An 18,775-nucleotide genomic window follows, 5' to 3' on the forward strand; every position below is an offset into this window, starting at 1 on the left:
TAGGTATGTCTGTGTGTAGGTGTGTTTGTGGGGGTGAGTAGGTATGTGTGTGTGTAGGTGTGTGTCTGGGGGTGAGTAGGTTCGTGTGTGTGTAGGTGTCAGTGTTGAAACGGCAGGGAAGTTTACTGAGGGAATTCTAGTGGTTAGGACTATGGAAGCTGCTACAAACGGTATACTGATGAAATACTGGAGAAATATTAGGCGTGTAATTTGGAACTGAATTGGAACTGCACAAAGATCTGAGCATAAACACAGATTGGGTTGGACGTAAAGAAGAGAAAAGTCATTGACGTGTGTTCAGGAATGTTTTACTGATGAGAATATTCCCTGCACATAAAGAAGGAGGCATTACTGGATCTGGTCCTGGGGAATGAATCAGTTCAAATGGAGATGTTCGTGAGCATATGTCTGTCATGGAGAATGATGAGCAGTAATGTGGATTAAAACGTCTTAACCAGAGCTTGCCAAACAGGAGTATAACATGATCTTTAATAAGAAAACAGTTTAGGTACAGTTGAAGTACATGCCCCCAAGAGAAAAGGGAGGGCAACCAAATCTATAGGCCCCTGGATGATTAAAGAGTTAGAGAGTGGGATAAAGTAGGAAAAGTAGGATAGACATCAGTTTGATCATTTTGAAAGGAGTCATTATAAATTATAGGTGAGAACTGAAAAAGAAAACAAGGGAGACAAAGAGACTATAAGATACAGAAGTAGACCATTTAGCCCATTGAGTCTGTCCTGCCAGGTATCGAGATCATGATTGATCTGAAATCCTCAACTCCACTTTCCTGCCTTTTCCCTTTAACCCTCAATTCCCTATCTATCTCAAACTTAAGTATTATCAAAAATCCTGCCTCTTTAGTTCTCTGTAGCAAAGAATTTCATAAATTCACAAACCTCAGAGATGAAATTTCTCCTCATCTCTGTCTTAAATATAAAGGCGTTTATTCTGAGGTTATGCCCTCCAATCTTTGACTTTCCCACAAAGGAAACAACCTTTCTGTATCTAGCCTGTAAAATCCCCGAAGAATCTTGGATGTTCAGCAAGATCACCCCTTATTATTCTTTATTCCAATGAGCACAGGCCCAATCTGCTCAATATCATCTCATAAGACAGTGCCTCCATACTCAGTATCAGCCTAGTGAACCTCGATAGACTCCTTCCAATGCCAATTTCTCTTTGTTTACGTCATTTACAAACTTCACTTTCCTCATCCAAGTCATTACATAATTAATATACATGAAATAATTGTGGCAAATCACAAGTAATTGATTTCCAGCCTGAAATTACCCAATTATCCCAACTCTGTGTGCTTTCAGTTAGCCAACTTTATCCATAGTACCTCCAACACTCTCATTAAGTAGACTGAAGTGTGGTGTCTTATCAAATGTCTTCTGAAAATCCAAATATATTATATTGATTGCTTCCCTTTAATCTATCCTGATTGTTATCTCCTCAAATTTGTCAGAAATTTCCCCTTCATGAAGCTATGCTCGCTCTGCTTGATCATATTATGCATTTCTAATTGCTTTTCTGTAACATCCTTTATAATAGATTCTAACTGTAACACAGAGAACACAAAAATAAATCATCCACTAACATGAAAAGAAATCCAAAATCCTCCATCAACATATTGACAGCAAAAGATCAGAGGAATGGTACGGAAAATTAGAGACCAAAATGGGGGTCTAATATGGAAGGCAAAAATCATGTCTAAGGTCCTAAATTTGTATTTCATATCAGTGTTTGTCAAAGAAGAGAATTTTCCCCAAGATACGGTTAACAAGGAGGTTGCTGAAATATTGAATTGGTAAAAATACATAAAGAAAAGACCATAGAAAGTCACACAGATAAATCTGAGGTTTCCATCTGAGGTTGCTGAGGGATGAAATTTGGTTAAAATTACTGTAATGCTGACTGTAATTTTGCAATTCTTCTTAAATGGAAAGGTGATACTAGTGGAATGGTAGATTGCAGATGTTATAAACTTAGTTGAAGAAGGATAAAAATGGCACTTGTAGGCTGGCACGTTTAACCCTTTCGTGGGGGAAGTTTCTAGGTACAACAATTCAGGGGAAAAGGGTTTTAGGATAAACATGGACTACTGACAATGAGCTAGCAGAGATTTCTTGAGGTCAAATTGTCCAGCACTGACGTGTTTGAGTTTGTGTAAAAGTATCAGAGACAGGAAAATCTGGAATTATTTTCTTCAGAGAAGAGAAGATTTTATCGAAGTGTTTGAAATCATGAATGGCTTAAACAGGCTGAGTGACATGAAAGGCCTAGTTTTCAGATGTAACCCCCATCAGCTGCTTTGTCAGTGGCCTTCCTTCCATTGCAGGGACAAATGCAGGATGTTTATTTGTCGATTTCATGATGTGCAGCATCATTTTCAACTCTTCAGATACTTCACAAGCAGGTAATGTCTTTATGCAGCAAGACAGCAACATCTAGGCTAGGGCTGGAAAATGACAATTAAGATTTGCACCAGATAAATGCCAGTCAATAACCATCTCTTAAAAACCGAAAACCTAATCATTGCCCCTTGACATGGAATGGCAATATCCATGCTGAATCCTTGTTGCTGACTACCAACATTTTTGGTGGTGGGAGTGGGGAGGGGGTGGGGGGAGGGGGGGTGCTCCCACTGACCAGAAGTTGAATTGGATCCATGAAATAAATACAATACTTCAAGAGCAGGTCAAAGGCTAGCAATTCTGTGGTAAGCAACTCAGCTCCTGACTCCCCAGTGCTTCTCTACAAAGCTCAATATACAATTAAATACTCTCCACTTTCCTGGATGAGTCAATAATACCAAAATTCAAGAAACTTGACACCATGCAGACAAAAACAACCTGATGGATTGGGGTCTCATCAAATACTTTCAACATACACTCTCTATACCAGCAGAAGTAGTGTGTACCATCTACAAAATGACATGCAATAACTCACCTAGACTCATGTGAGAGCATCTCCCATACAAGTCGCACCTACTACCTAGTAGAGCAAGCACAGTAGATATATAGAACTACCAGTATCTTTAAGCTCCTTGTCAGGCCATACTCTCTGCTGGCTTAGAACTGTATTGTTGGTCCTTCTCCTTCCTGTTCAGATTCCTGGAATTTCCTTCTGAACAATTTTAAGGGTGTACCTGAGTCCCAAGGATTGCAGCTGTTAGGAAGGTACCTCACCACCATCTTTTCCAGGGTAATTAGGAATTGGAAATAAATAATAGACTAGTCATTGATATGAATTTCCTTTGAATGAATTTACAAAATGATTTTATATATTAATTATACTTTATCATACCGATATATCCCAAAAGGTGCTGAGACTCTCCTCAAAGGATGCATTATCTCCACTAAATGGCAGATTCCCATCCTTGAATGTGAGCTGGCACCAGATGCACAGGGTACCTTTCCTTGCCAAAAGGGTATCCTCACTATCCAAAAGAAAAACACTTAGTAAAGAAAACCTGCTTTGATCTGGTCTAATCCAGACCTTTGTAGACTAATTCTGATGCTCTACAAAAGACTCAATTGGCACATTGGCTTCTGTTTGTCCCAAAATATACTGTGATTCTATGACATAACAATGATCTAATGAAGTTCTTAATGCTTATTGTTTTAATTAGCATGTGCAGCAATTAATTTACTTTGTGTGTACTGATGGTCGAGCTGAGATCCGTGCTATGAACAATTTTCACAAATGTTTTCAATAGAAGTGTCAGACATAAAGACTGCCTGAAAGAGTATTATCTTATAATTCTGATTCTTATTAAGCACCTCTAATTGCTATCTTTTACCAGATAATTAAAGAATACCGTGCATGGTTGAAGCAGGAAAAACTTTGCTTCACCAGCATCTTCCAGCTAACAGAGAATGGTGCTGGCATTATAATGAGTTATGTATTTGTGTGGTGCTGCACACATGATGCTATTCAAGATCAGTACTGTGTGCTTCCCAGTCGAAATATAGCATTTATTATCCTCACACAAAGCACAATCCATAGCTGATTGTTGCTTGTATCTGCCTTCAAGTTCACTGCAATGTATCATTATGGAATCTTAGCGATACACCTTCCTCGCTGCTAATGTGTGTAATCATATCCTTTCTTCTCAACTGGAGGTTTCATTAACACTAGCACATTGTTAATTGTAATCTATGTTGTATAAGAATATTGATCCTAAGAGTTTAATGTTCCTGTTACATACTCGTTCTATTGATGTCACATGCTATGCAATAGTTCCACTTTCTCTTACAGAGAAAACAGTTGTATTTAAAGCAACTCCCTAAGGTCTTATTGATAATGCCTGACCAAATGTAGTTTTACTTATTGTTATCATGTGAGAGACCTTCTTGTTCACTAACAGTGACTCTGCTATAGATGTTCTACAGTGGCGTATTCTCTACTAATTATAATTTGATAAAAACGAAGACAAAGGAGGATTGGTTATAACAAACAATCTCAAAACTACCTTACTTAGTGCTACATATTGTTTGAGGTGGCAAATATCGCAAGGTACCAGGATAGTAGCACAATGCACAAGATTCTGCTTACATCTCCAATTATTCTTTCAAGTAGTAAACCTCCAGAAGTAACTGCCATTGGTAACTAACACCAAGTTATCACAGTCAATGTCCACTATTTTGGTACCTCATTTGAAGGCATCGTAATAACAGAGGTATGGAAGCCTCGAATGCATCGGCCAACTCACTGTGCAGAGCTTCTTTGAGTATATGGCCATCATCTAACCAATAAATGTAACTAAAGCAGCACAGATATTGGTCACTTAGAAATGAACTGATGGAATTAATACCCTCCAGGACCTGTGAGTTGATATTCGTGTTGTGGATGTTTTCCTTATTTTCACAAATCAACCACGCTCTGTGATAAACTTGACTCTGAGTCAGATTGTTGTGTTCAAAACCTGAGCACAAAAGTCTAGACAGATTCTTTAATGCTTTCCAGAGGAAGTATGCACTCTCAGAGACGCCATCTTTCAGAGCACTGTGACATTGCAGCTTTAGTGCCTTCCTAAATTGGTGGCTGAGATAAGAAAGAACTGGCTGTAAAACCAATGCTTTAAAGGATTGCTGCATGTTTTTAAAAGCAAATAACCTGATCATTACAGCAGGTATCACATAAAAAGCAATTTGAACAACTATAATTGAAGTGCTTTTCAACAAATTGGAAGAGGTTTTGTATTCAGTTGAAGCTGTGGGTGGTAACTAGAAATTGATTGACCTGTGGACTGGTGATGATAAGATTTGATTGCCAACAACCATGTGATTGCTTCTCAGATAATTCTGAGGCTGGGAACAAGAGAGAGAGAAATATTTGATCTCCACCAGCACAGGAGCTGTTACTCTGTTCTCTGCAGTTAAAACCCATTTTAAATCCAAAGAAAATGTGCCCTCAACAGTTATTGCAAGCTTTCAACAGATAAGTGATAAACTTTTTGTAAGTGAGCCGGCCACCTTGTGTTTCTTCAAGACCAATGGAGCTACCTGCATTAAGAAATCTGTAAAATAATATCCTGACCAGCATAAGAATCATTACAACCATGTTAGCAACTCATGAATGGGAACCACTAAACTGACTTCTGGCTTCCCTTCACCCAGAACCTATTTTCCTTACTTATTTGTCTGTGTCTGCACATGCATGTGTGTATGGGGAGTTTATAAGGAGATTAGAGTGGGCGGCACGGTGGCACAGTGGTTAGCACTGCTGCCTCACAGTGCCTGAGACCCGGGTTCAATTCCCGATTCAGGCGACAGACTGTGTGGAGTTTGCACGTTCTCCCCGTGTCTGCATGGGTTTCCTCTGGGTGCTCCGGTTTCCTCCCACAGTCCAAAGATGTGCGGGTCAGGTGAATTGGCCATGCTAAATTGCCCATAGTGTTAGGTAAGGGGTAAATGTAGGGGTATGGATGGGTTGCGCTTCGGCGGGTCGGTGTGGAGTTGTTGGGCCAAAGGGCCTGTTTCCACACTGTAAGTAATCTAATCTAATCTAGAGCTTTAATTTGTAGTAATATGCCAACAGTTAATTGTAATAAATAGCAATTCTTGCTAAGGGTAGAAACATGGTTCTTGCATTAATTGACCCTGTCTTTGAAAATCAGGTGGAATTTCGTGCACTTATCTTAAAATCATTAGTTTTTATGATGACTTCTGAATAGCAGGACTTCATTGCTAGCGAGTTACCATGATGAGTTGTGACAAGATTTTATGACACTGTTTTTGAACAAAAGAAAGGAATTTCTGCCTATTGTCTTCAATTAAATATTCCCTAATTCTGTGTCACTAAAATGCTACCAGGCCATGAAGACATGGCTGCTTGTGGGAGCAAGGATCAGGAATGAACTTATGGGTGCAGTTGCTTCTCCTGCTTCTGGGTTCCTTATTGTTTACACTCCACTCCTCTCCCTCACAATTCAATGTTTAATTCTCCTCTTCACCACCTCTCAGGTACCCAGAATTGGAAATGATCATTACAGTTGGTTGAACTGCATAGTTTTAGCAAAACATTTTGATGTTTATATAAGGATGTTGCTAGGGTTGGAGGGTATGAGCTGCAGGGAGAGGTTGAATAGGCTGGGCCTGCTTTCTCTGGAGCTAAGGGGTGATCTTATAGAGGTTTATAAAATCTTGAGGGGCATGGATAGGATAAATGGACAAGATCTTTTCCCTGGGCTGGGAGGATCCAGAACTAGAGGGCATAGGTTTAGAGTGAGATGGGTAAGATTTAAAAGGGACTTAAGGGGAAACTTTTTCACACAGAGGGTGATATGTGTATGGAATGAGCTGTCAGAAGAAGTGGTGGAGGCTGGTATAGTTACAACATTTAAAAGGCATCTGAATGGGTATATGAATAGGAAAGGTTTAGAGGGATATGGGCCAAATGCTGGCAAGTGAGACTAGATTAGTTTAAAAAGCTGGTCGGCATGGATGAGTTGGACTGAAGGGTCTGTTTCTGTGCTGTACATCTCTATAACTCCATGATTCTATATTCTAAGCCTGTATTTATTAAGTCCATCCCCCAAAACCAAGGTTTCAGTCCAGTACATTTTATAACTATAGTATTGCTGAACAATTGCCTACAACCTGATTGGCCATGTCACACAACAAGCTCCATTCATTTTAAAATGGTCCTACAGAATATGCAGAGTAGACAGGCAGGAGGCTGGAAGAACACATTAAGCCAGGTAGCATCAAGAAGTGCAGAAGTTGACTTTTTGGTGTAACCCTTCTACACCGGAAACATTGACTTCTCCACCTCCTGGTGCTGCCTGGCTTGCTGGGTTCTTCCAGCCTCTTGCCTGTCTACTTTGGATTCCAACAGTTTTTTTGTCCCTACAGAATATGCAGACAATAATAATATCCAAAAGATTTGAATCTCACTACAAGCCCTGCAAGTAATTCCACCAACAAATAATATTAGAGGTGTAAATGTTTACCATGTTGAAATATGCAAAAGAGTTATTGCTTTTGTTGACGTGATGTATAATATTGGAAATGCAAGTTACATGAGATCCTGTTACACACTCTCACAATTCAAAGCTCTCTACTGGCGTGAATGAGTTTCTATCCCAATTCCATGACTATCTTCCATTTCTTTCGCTAGCTGAATAGGATGTATGTGTACAAGGATCTGCATTTTTCTTGATTTTAGCAAGTCATCTTTGTAAATATTCCATAGACATATTCAGTTAATTTAAAATAAAATACTATACAGGAGAATACCGAAAAATGGGATGTGATCCGAAACAGTGCTATTGTGACTTCTACGCATGTTATGATTTGGAGATGCAGGTGTTGGACTAGGCTGTACAAAGTTAAAAATTACACAACACCAGATGATAGTCCAACGGGTTTAATTGGAAGCACTAGCTTTTGGGGCACTGCTCCTTCATCAGGTAGTTATCACTTAATGAAGGAGCAGCACTCCAAAAGCTAGTGCTTCCACTTAAACCTGTTGGACTATAGCCTGGTGTTGTGCAATTTTTAACTTTCTATGCAAGTTGACATTATGATGACAAAAACGATTTTGTCTGCAATGATTTTCAAACAGCATGCTTATCCATCTCCAAAAGTAATGAGGCAGCATAAAGGAAAATCAGATTTCATTAATTGCACAAGTTAGTTTTATCACAGTTTAAGTTCACTTCTATAAATGCAGAAGTTTTCTTAACATTTCTGCCTGCAAGCTTTCATTGGTAGTGAGGGAATGTCATGGTATGATTTCATTGACTGTTTATTTTCACAACAAATAATGCTATTGTAACATAAAGTTATTATCATTTATATATTCTAACATGGAAAAAGTATTTCCATTCTCAACTGAAATCAAGAGAAAAAATGTTAGTCTGGAGAATAAAGATTTTTTGCCAATTTTATGTATATTATACTATGAGCTACTGTACTTGTCCCAGGTCCAAAGCAAACAATTATATCAAAATAGATTTTGGGAGTGATTTTTCATTTACTGATTTCTTTGCTTTGCTGTGTGAACAGAGTTGAATGCAACCATTTTTGAAAAGGTCTTTGTGGGATATCTACGCTGAGAAAAGAAAATATATGTATTCAGTAGAGTCTACGTTCCTTCTGTCTGATTTTCATTTACTATATTAAAGTTAGGCATAGAATGAGAAAGTGCTGCTTGTGAAGTTCCAAACAAAGCTGGAGAGGAAGAGTTTTATTTGATACAACTAAAATAAACAGACATAGAAATTGCTAGAAAACTCATCAGGTCTGGTAGCATCTATGGAGAGAAATTAGACAATGTTTTGAGTCGAACGACACTTCCTCAGAGCTGATGGTAATTAGGAAAATGTCAGTTTATTTGCAGAAGATTGGGTGTGGGGAGGGATAAGGAACAAGTGATATATGGGATAGAGCCCAAAGAGAGAGAAGAACAGTTGGACAGACAAAGGCGTGGATAACAATTTGGATAGGAGAGTGAATTGCTATTAATGGGGATTGTTAGCGGCTAATAATGAGTTGCATGTAATAGCTGACTGTGTGATAACAAGATCTGGAGTATGGGGGTTGGGGTAAGGACATGGGAGAGCTCAAGCTTTCAAGTTGTTGAACTCAACATTGAGTCCTGAAGGCTGCAGAGTCCCCAAATGAAAAATGAGGTGTTGTTTTTCCAGCTTACACCGAGGTTTATTGGAGCACTGCAGCAAGTTTGAAACAGAAATGTTTGTCAGAGAACAGGATGGTGTGTTAAAGTGGCAGGCAACTGGGAGCTCAGGTGTTTTTTTTTGTAGGCAGAATGTTATGAGAAGCGAACACCCAGTCTACACTTTGTTTCCCCAGTGTTAAGGAGATCACATTGTGAGCAGTGAATGCAGGAGACTTTATTTTATACATCTTTGCTGGTGTCATTTTACAAAACGTCAATTGCAAACATTCATAGCCTAGAATCATTCCAAATATTTTAGATGAAGACAAAGATTTCAGCATTTTTGTTGCACATGTATTAGGTTTTTGAGTTGCTCAAAACTCTCTGATGAAGCCATATTTGTAACATGGTGTTTAATTGCAATCACACCAAATAGTGCCACCACATTGAGAGGGTTTAGCAAGGAGACATGATCATAATTCCAATGGGAGATCTAAATTCTAACCAACACCAAACTTGTTTATATTGGAAAAGAAATTAAGAAGATAAATGATTGAAGTCTTTAAAACTAAAACAGTATGGATAATGGTCATAATGTCACAGATAAAATTTGTATGTTCCCTTTACTGTCTACCTATGATCAGTCTGTTTTGATTGGTCGAGGTGAGAGTTTTAATACACAAGGGTGAGTCCACCAATTGAACATATTCATCAGCATGCATTTGGGAATTTTAAAATAAAGAATGCTATTTATTCCTAAACACTTACTCAGAATTTAAAATGCTACATCACATGTGTGCATACAAACACACATATATGCAAAGATTAGTTACAGATAAAAATATAAAATGTGACAAATTATAGTTAATTCAGTCTCAGATTTATGTTCAAGGTTCTCAGATGAATTTGATTTTGAACCGGGTTTGAGGAGTCTTCTCTGTTGGGATCTTCATTTATGAGGTTTTGTTGTTAGTTAAGTTGACTGCTTGAATCACCTGCAGCTAGTTTGATAGCTTTGATAGAACTCTACCTGCAAAGAGCATCCAGCAGATTTTAAAAGCACAAGACAACAATGGTTCCCTCATATGAGATTTTTATAATTTCAAAGCCCTTTCCAAATACAGGCTGAGGTATCTGTCAAATGCAACACCCTGAATTGCTATTTAATATCTTGAGAGTTTGAAGCACTCAATGTCTTTCTGTTTGAAAGACCCATTCAATTTGACGACAATAGTGTTTTGGATCGGTTTCAGGAAAGAGCACTGGTTTATATCAGTTGAGAATATTTATAATGTTCCCTCCTGTGACAGGGGAGTGGCTTAGATCCACAAAAGGAATCACATGACCCTTTGATAGACAAGCTTTGAAGCCTTGTGTGTCCAATTGTAAGATAGAAAATTAGATTACCCAGTTCAAAATATACTGGGGCATGACAATACAAACAAAATAATCAAAAAGCAGAAGGTACTCAGCAGGTCCAGTGATGTAGAGAGAAACAGACATATAATAACTCAAACCTGTAACCTTTCATCAGGAATGTGATGATAGACAGATTGGTTGATTTTTATGAGAATCATTGAATACCTACATTGCGGAAAGAGGTCATTTGGCACATCAAGTCCACATCAGCCCTCTAAAGATCATCCCACCCCTAGACTATCCTTGTAACTCCAGATTTACCATGGGTAATCCATCTTGCTTGCACATCTATAGATGCTGTGGCCGATTTAGTGCAGTCAATCCATCTAACCTGCACATCTTTGGACTGCGAGGAAACTGGAGCACCCAGAGGAAACTCACGCAGACACGGGGAGAACTTGCAAACTCCACAAGGACAGCAGTCATTCACAGCTGGAATCAAACCTGGGTCCTGGCCACCCTACTGCCCTGAGGGACTTGAGGAATACATTTTGGTCAGGATAGCAACATAACTCACAGCGCCTTTTTCAAATCGTGCTAAGGGATCTCAAATACCTGAGAGAAAAGACACAATCGCAGTTGCATCTCTGTCCCTGTAGCACTCCCATAGTACTCTAAAAAAGTGTCAAGCCAGATTTTTGTGTAAATCCTTAATTCACTGGCTTCCAACTCAAAGGAGAAAGCACAACCACAGAGCCACAGCTGACATCTGGTGCATGAATTAGAATGGATACATAGAAATATGCAATCAATCACAGTTTTCTTAAGTAAAAATTGACTTAATATATGAATTGTGCAATGTCTTCCAAAATAAACATACCTTCATAAAATATAAATATTAGTTTATATATGTGTGTGTTAAACTTCAGAAAATGTAAACTTACACAAATATACATATATACTAGCTTGAAAGAAAATGTGAATACATTGCCTTGAGAATCCAACAGAGCAGCACATGGAAAAACTTGCAATGGGATGTGATGGCTTGTGTGTTAAAAAAGGTGCTGAGGTAGGCAGAAACCAACACAGAAATATATGCACATATTGTTAAATGAATAAGCTGGGCTTTGTTGGAATCTGTTTATACTTCAAAATCTGTTTACCGTGCACTCAAAGTTTTGTCATTCTGATGATAAACTCCATTTTCATTTTGACACAAAAAACAGAGAAGACAGTCAACCATTCGGAACAAGACAGAATTGCTCACAGATTGGCAACTGATAAAGTTTGAAATCCAGTCATTGCTTGAATTACATTTTGGTGTCATGCGCTATTTGGCTTTAGTATACCAAACTTCAAGATAATAAATATTTTCAAACTTTCAAGCAACTAATCCAATCACGCTGGAATTAGTTTTGAACTGTTGTAACCAAAATTGTCATGAAGCTGAAAATTAAGCTTTATTTAAAAATTAGTAGTATTTTCAGGAATTTGTATTCACATCGCACTTCTTTCAAATAATGAGGAATGATTAAGACATTAACTTGAGAAAGACAGTGCTGTATAAGTTAGGAAAGTGTTAATGCTGAAGACTGCTTTAAGCTTCACCGCATCTGGTGATGGGATAAGAGGACATTTTAGAAACCTGAATAAGATTGACTTATTATCCTGGAACTCTACATATTCTTATCAGCAATGGGTGGAATTGTATAGGGACTCACCAATGTGGGCAGGATTTATGGCAGAATTAGACAAGACATTCATTCTCACTGAACCTCAATGAAGTTACCATTTGGGGGGATTACTGCATATTAAATGGTTTATTAATGCATAAATCATCTTATTAATATATAGCTTCCTACCATACCAAATACATCAAACATGTCAGACACTTGCTTTAAAGGGCCTCCATGGTGGACACCAGGCATCTCAGGACCTGCTCCATGTGCATCAGTTCACATGCAACTCCCATCCAGGACACTGAGATCTGGCATGTACTATTTTTTCAGAACCCTCACGGTGTATCTTTGATCCAATTACAGAACAATTCTCCATTTCAATGCTGTAATTCATGATTGAACTATAATCGAAATGCAGCAACAACATTGTGCACCTGGGAGACACTCATAGCTCATTGATTAGCGGCACCTCTACTTTTCTCTTGCTGCCATGGCACTCACTCAATCTGAGCCAATTTGGATGCTTACAGTATTCTTGCCTTGCCTCACTTTTTTAACACTTTGCCCTCAACAGAAATACCGAGCCCACAAGAATATTAGTTGACTGCCTGATACTCAGTTCGTCAACTTTTATGTGGCGAGGATCCTGACTCTGACCACCCCAAGTAGCTGACTGATGGGCTAAATGTGTTGTTTACTGCAAGCAGGAAAAAAATAAGGGACTTGCCATGGCTGGTAGCCATCTTCATTCAAGTCAAAGGAGTTAGCTTTTGCTCAGGGTATCCTGGCAAAGAAAGTTAGGGAATGCTTCAGTATTAGTCCAGGCATCTGGACACAGTCTGTCAGCTATTTGGGGTGGTCAGAGTCAGGATGCTCTCCACATAAAAGGGGAGGAGTTGAATGTCAGATTGTCAACTAACAGTCTTCTGTCTTTATGCCATTAGGTGACATCTTTTCCTCCTGAAATTAAAGACACAAGTATTGCAAAGAGCTGAAAATGTGAACCAACTGTTACTTTTGGTGCAGAAGTGGAAATGTCTAGAACAAATTAGGGCAGCAGAGAGGGTGCATAGGACTAGTGGTGTTGGAGGTTAGGCGGGAGAGGCTGAGTGAGGAAGTTGCTGCAAACATTAGCAACAGTAGTAGAGCTCAAGCATTGGTACAATTTGTGCAGCAACAGAGAAAAAATAAGTGTGAGGTATCTGTGAGAAAATAGTGGGTCTTACACTGATGGAGTGGAGAATGTCTATGATGTTGCTATAGTGCTGTGTATTTCTCCAGAATACAGAGACTGCACTGATCTGGAGTGACAGCCTCAGACCAAATGCAGGACGCCTTGTACCTCATCATCATATCTGTCAGGACCTCCCTGTCCACAAAGTAAGGTGGCAGTTTCCCCTTATCTACCATGTCCAGGGCAATGGTCAAGAACCACACAGGGGGGCTCCAAATATGCAGTGCTTGCCCAGGCACACCATGTCCTTTTAAAGATGCCACAGGTACAAGACTGTATACTATTGGCGGAAATCCACCGAGTGGTGAGTTGTTTTGGGAATGGGTGGAGATAGAATTAGACATGAGGGATTTGATGAGGTGGCTAGTTTGGTTATAAACAGCAAGAAATCACATCAGGCCTTACTATAAGAAACCCTCCAAAATTCTCAATTTAACTCATGGGATAAATCTTGCCATTTTTTAGATATCTTATTCAGAATTTATTCCTGATTGCTATCATGCAATAAGCCATATCTTGTTTTGGAGTTTATCTTGTATTTTCTTTTACAGTCATAGAGATGTACAACAGCTCGAAAACAGACCTTTCGGTTTAACTCATCCATGCCAACCAGATATCCTAACCAAATCCAGTCCCATTTGCCAGCACTTGGCCCATACCCCTCTAAACCCTTTCTATTCATATACTCATCCAAATGACTTTCAAAAGTTGCAATTGTACCAGCCTCCACCACTGCCTCTGGCAGCTCATTCCATACACATGCCACCCTCTACATGAAAATGTTGCCCCTTAGGTCCCTTTTATATCTTTCCCCTCTCACTCCCCACCCCAGGGAAAAGACCTTGTCTATTTACCCCATCCATGCCTCTCATAATTTATAAACCTCTATAAAAGGTCACTTCTCAGCCTCCGACGCTCCAGGGAAAACAGCCCAAGCCTATTCAGCCTCTCCCCATAGCTCAAACCTTCCAACCCTGGCAACATCCTTGTAAATCTTTTCTGAGCCTTTTCAAGTTTCACAGCATCCTTCCAATAGGAAGGAGACCAGAATTGTATGCAATGTATCAAAAATAGCCTAACCAATGCCCTATTCAGCTGCAACAATACTCAGTCCTCTGACCAATAAAAGAAAGCATACCAAATGCGTTTTTCACTATCCTATGTACCTGCAAGTCCACTTTTATGGAGTTATGAACTCCGAGGTCTTTTTGTTCAGCTACATCCCTAGGACATTTCATTATTTGTCTAGGTCCTGCTCTAATGTTCTTTTCCAAAATGTAGCACCTTGCATTTATCTAAATTAAACTCCATCTGCCACTTCTCAGCCCATTGGCCCAGCTGATCAAGATCCTGTTGTAATGTGAGGTAACCTTCTTTGCTGTCCACTACACCTCCAATTTTGATGTCACCTGTAAACTTACTAACTATACCTCCTATGTTCACATCCAAATCATCTATGTAAATGACAAAAAGTAGTGGACCCCAAACCGATCCTTGTGGCAATCCACTGGTCACAGGCCTCCAGTCTGAAAAACAACTCTCCACCACCATCCTCTGTCTGTTACCTTTTTTTTAAAATTATTCTTCTTTATTACTTTAGATCAAATATGCTCTGTATACCTAATCAGAAAAGGAAGATGGTGCCAGTTATTTACCCAACTATGTTTTGTCAGTAGTTAGCATCATCTGACAAATTGAATGTTGTATGAAAAAATATTATTGTGAATGTCAAATATAAGAAATGGAGATCCAATTACATTTATTAGACCTACTGTATATACCACGAAAAAGAGAGTAAGTGCCAGCTTCCCTTAAATATTTAAGCAACAAAAGTCAGTCCATAAACTATATCAAGAGAACATAATGCTAGGATGAAAATCAAAATTTCTGTGTAACTGAGACTTTGGGTCAGATAATCATTGATCACCATCAGTTATTAGATACAACATTAACTGTCCAGCATTTCCAGCTCACAAAGAATGAGGAATAGGATTAATAATTAAATAATAGAATTCAACTTCATAGTGTGATTGCTATTACAGACAATTAACTCTGTTATCCAGAAGGAGAAAGTGAGGACTGCAGATGCTGGAGCACCAGAGTTGAAAATGTGGTGATGGAAAAACACAGCTGGCCAGGCAGCATCCGAGGAGCAGGAGAATCGACGTTTCGGGCCTAAGCCCTTCTTCAGGAATGAGGCTGGTGTGCCAAGTGGGCTGAGATAAAAGGTAGGGAGTAGGGAATTTGGGGGAGGGGCCCTGGGAATACGATATGTTGAAGGAGGTGAGGGTGAGGATGATAGGCTGCCCTCTTGACCTGCAATCTTCTTCCTGACCTCTCTGTCCCCACCCCCTCTCCGGCCTATCACCCTCACCCTCACCTCCTTCCACCTGTCATATTCCCAGCGCCCCTCCCCCAAATTTCCTCCCCCCTACCTTTTATCTCAGCCCGCTTGGCACACCAGCCTCATTCCTGAAGAAGGGCTTAGGCCCAATTCTCCGTCTCCTCGGATGCTGCCTGGCCTGCTGTGTTTTTCCAACACCACATTTTTCGACTCGGTTATTCAGAAGGCAGGTTTGGGTACACCAAGGTGAAAGCTGCCATTGCTCAGGAGTGAGATATTTCTCCACCTTTGATATGTGGTGACATATCAAACTCTGCAGGTCCCAGGCTGACACCCCTCAGCTTTTAATCAAAAGTGTTCCCTACTCCCAGATTTCTAACACAATTATCATATTTTCTGTAGTCCAAACCAGACATACAGGCCTCTGAGAATGAGTCTAGTAGCAAGTAATGCCTGATTGCACATCTTTGTGTGGTTTGGATTGGTACCATATGATTTTAGTTCAAGGTTGCTCAGATTCCATCCATTCATGTTCCCTACAGATGATGGAGGATTAATTTTCCAACATGAACCAAAAGGAAACCGCACTCAGGGTTGGCCAATGTTTCCAAGATGTAGTTTCAGCAGGCAAGGATTCCCCCTGGGAATTCAAGGTTGGAATATTGTTCATTTTCACTTTGTTATTTACTGAAATACGTATCCTAAAATGAAACAAAAATACTCTCAACATCAAGCTCGGGGGCTAGGCTGTCGGAATAATTTCTAGATTGCATTTATAATAGACGAGGAAGCAATTAAAATAATAGTTGTTTTTTAAGCACTTTGTAAGGAAAAAAGAAATATGATCATATAGCTTTCAACCAGCTATTATATAATTGTGGGAATATTTGACCCAAAAACATTCCTTGTAAATACTGGAAGTAAACAAGGTCATTTACAAAAGCTACATATGTAAATATGATCATGCTTATTACCAAAAGCTAATCGACGTTTTGCTAAAATGTGACATTGGCAGTAAAGATGTGCGATCTACAAAATAGGGAGCAAGAAGCTCAAAGAAGGACAATGCGACATGTTCCAAATGACGAAAGAAGTGTGACAAAGCTGAATGTAGATGCAATTTTAACAAATGAAAGGCGGTTAAAGAGCTGTTTGTTTAACCTCCCAATTTGTTCTTCCAAAACAATCAAGGCATGATTACACAGAAACATATAAAATCACGACAGGGTGGACAGATGGAGTCTTTCTCAGGGTAGAATGATAAGGGATATAGATTTAAGATGAGACAGAGGAAAGCTCAAAGGTGATGGATGAGTCAAGTTTTCCTTTAAATAAAGGGTGTGGTAGATGCTTGGAACATGGTGACAGGGGAGATGAGAGAGTCAGATACAATAACAATGTTCAAGAGGCATTTAGATAGACACATGAACAGATAAGGAATAGAGGGATATAGTCAATGTGCAGATAGATGAGATTTGTTTAGAATGGTGTCATAGTACACACAGATACAAGGGGCTGAAGGGCCTGTTCCTGTACTGTTCTACTTTTTTACAATATGTGGACAAATTCAAAATACTGCAGATCCTGGAAACCTGAAATAAAAATTGAAACTGCTGGAAATACTGAACTGGTCAGGAAGCGTATTTCTGTTCTGACGAAGTATCATTAACCTTGAGAATTGTAAGGAAATGCATGTTCCTTCTTATGTTTGATGCAGGATAACAGGCAGTAGATAGATTGGAAAGTCAAATGTTATTTGGGGGTGGAATGGGGAGGATGCACTGTGCTTGTTGCCTCCCTGTTTCTATGCTGGGGATGGTGGTGTCATGGTGAGGTGGCTTAAGGTCCAGGATTGGGGGGAATCATGCTGTCTCTGTTCAGTGATCCTAGTCATTGTTTGCTCATCAGAGTGGATCCCCTTCCCTCACCAACACATTGCAGAAGGTTGACCAGTCCCAGTGAAACAATCCCATTTACATCATTGTCCACCCTCAATGAGAATTCTAGTAAGTGATCAGCTGTAGTCCCAACATTGACCAGGTCTGCTGGTGGGGCTGTTGGAACTGGAGAGCTTCCAGACATCTTGTTGATCAGCAGCTCTTCGAGCCAGGACATCTGCCCAGATGCAGTTGGATGAAAGGACCCAAAACAATTAACAGCCTAATGGAGATGGGTTCACACTTGACAGAGGAAATGTGGACAGTGTCACCACCATTGCCAAAATTTCTGATTGTTAACTCTCTTTCTTTCTCCACTAGACTCTTTGACCATCCTCCATATATTGTTATGTTTGCATTGAAAATGGATTGCCAGTACTCAACCTTCATCATTTCACTTTAATACCCAAGCCTTACATGGACTGAAAATGTTCTTTTTAATCCTAAAACAGCTGCTGTGACCATTGGTTAAGCCCAGGAAACCCATGTGGATTATAGAAAAGTGACAGCATTAGAACTTTAATAAAAGGGCACTGAGATTGAGTGAGAAATAAAAATAAATCTCTGTTACTCGCTGTTGCATGATAGCTTTATATACAGAGATAAAAGGTTGTGTGCAACAATCCACTTGGAATGGAACAAATGCACCGATACCAGGAGGCACAAAGGAAATGTACATCAATAACAGCCCTTGAGCAAATAGGGGAAGAGAAGACAACATGAACTGATAACTGCAAAGATACCTCAAGCTCTTCTGTCTCTCAGAAACCAGCACTCGTGAAAATGCAACTTAGAACAAACCCTGTTCACTGAGAAATCAAGGTAATGCACAAGTCTTGTCATTCTGAGGAAACCGATAAACAGCTAAATGTTTGGGGCTTAGATTACACTGTTGCAACTCAGACTCAAAATGTTAAACTCCAAATGCTTTGACCTTCTTGTTTGTCTCGTCTTTCTCTCTCTCATACGTTTGTGTGTGTTTGACAATTTATTTTCCTGTGGGGAGATGGAATAAGGTATGCTGGGTGGTTGTAATAAAATCCTTTATTCTTTCATTCAGGGTAAATTTCAAACTGATTCTTTTATTTTG

The 18,775-nt window shown here is 39.4% G+C and overlaps 1 long non-coding RNA gene across 1 annotated transcript in view; it reads left to right on the forward strand.

The window, feature by feature from the left end:
* LOC132816667 (uncharacterized) overlaps window positions 1-18,094 on the forward strand; it is a 41,943-nt gene extending 23,849 nt beyond the window's left edge. The window contains exons 2-3 of the long non-coding RNA XR_009644815.1: window positions 16,291-16,401; window positions 18,007-18,094. This is a non-coding gene — a long non-coding RNA (uncharacterized LOC132816667). The remainder of the gene's footprint in view (window positions 1-16,290; window positions 16,402-18,006) is intronic.
* Window positions 18,095-18,775: the final 681 nt, after the last annotated feature.

Source organism: Hemiscyllium ocellatum, chromosome 6 (genome assembly GCF_020745735.1).
Source record: "Hemiscyllium ocellatum isolate sHemOce1 chromosome 6, sHemOce1.pat.X.cur, whole genome shotgun sequence".
Taxonomy (NCBI): Eukaryota; Metazoa; Chordata; class Chondrichthyes; order Orectolobiformes; family Hemiscylliidae; genus Hemiscyllium; species Hemiscyllium ocellatum.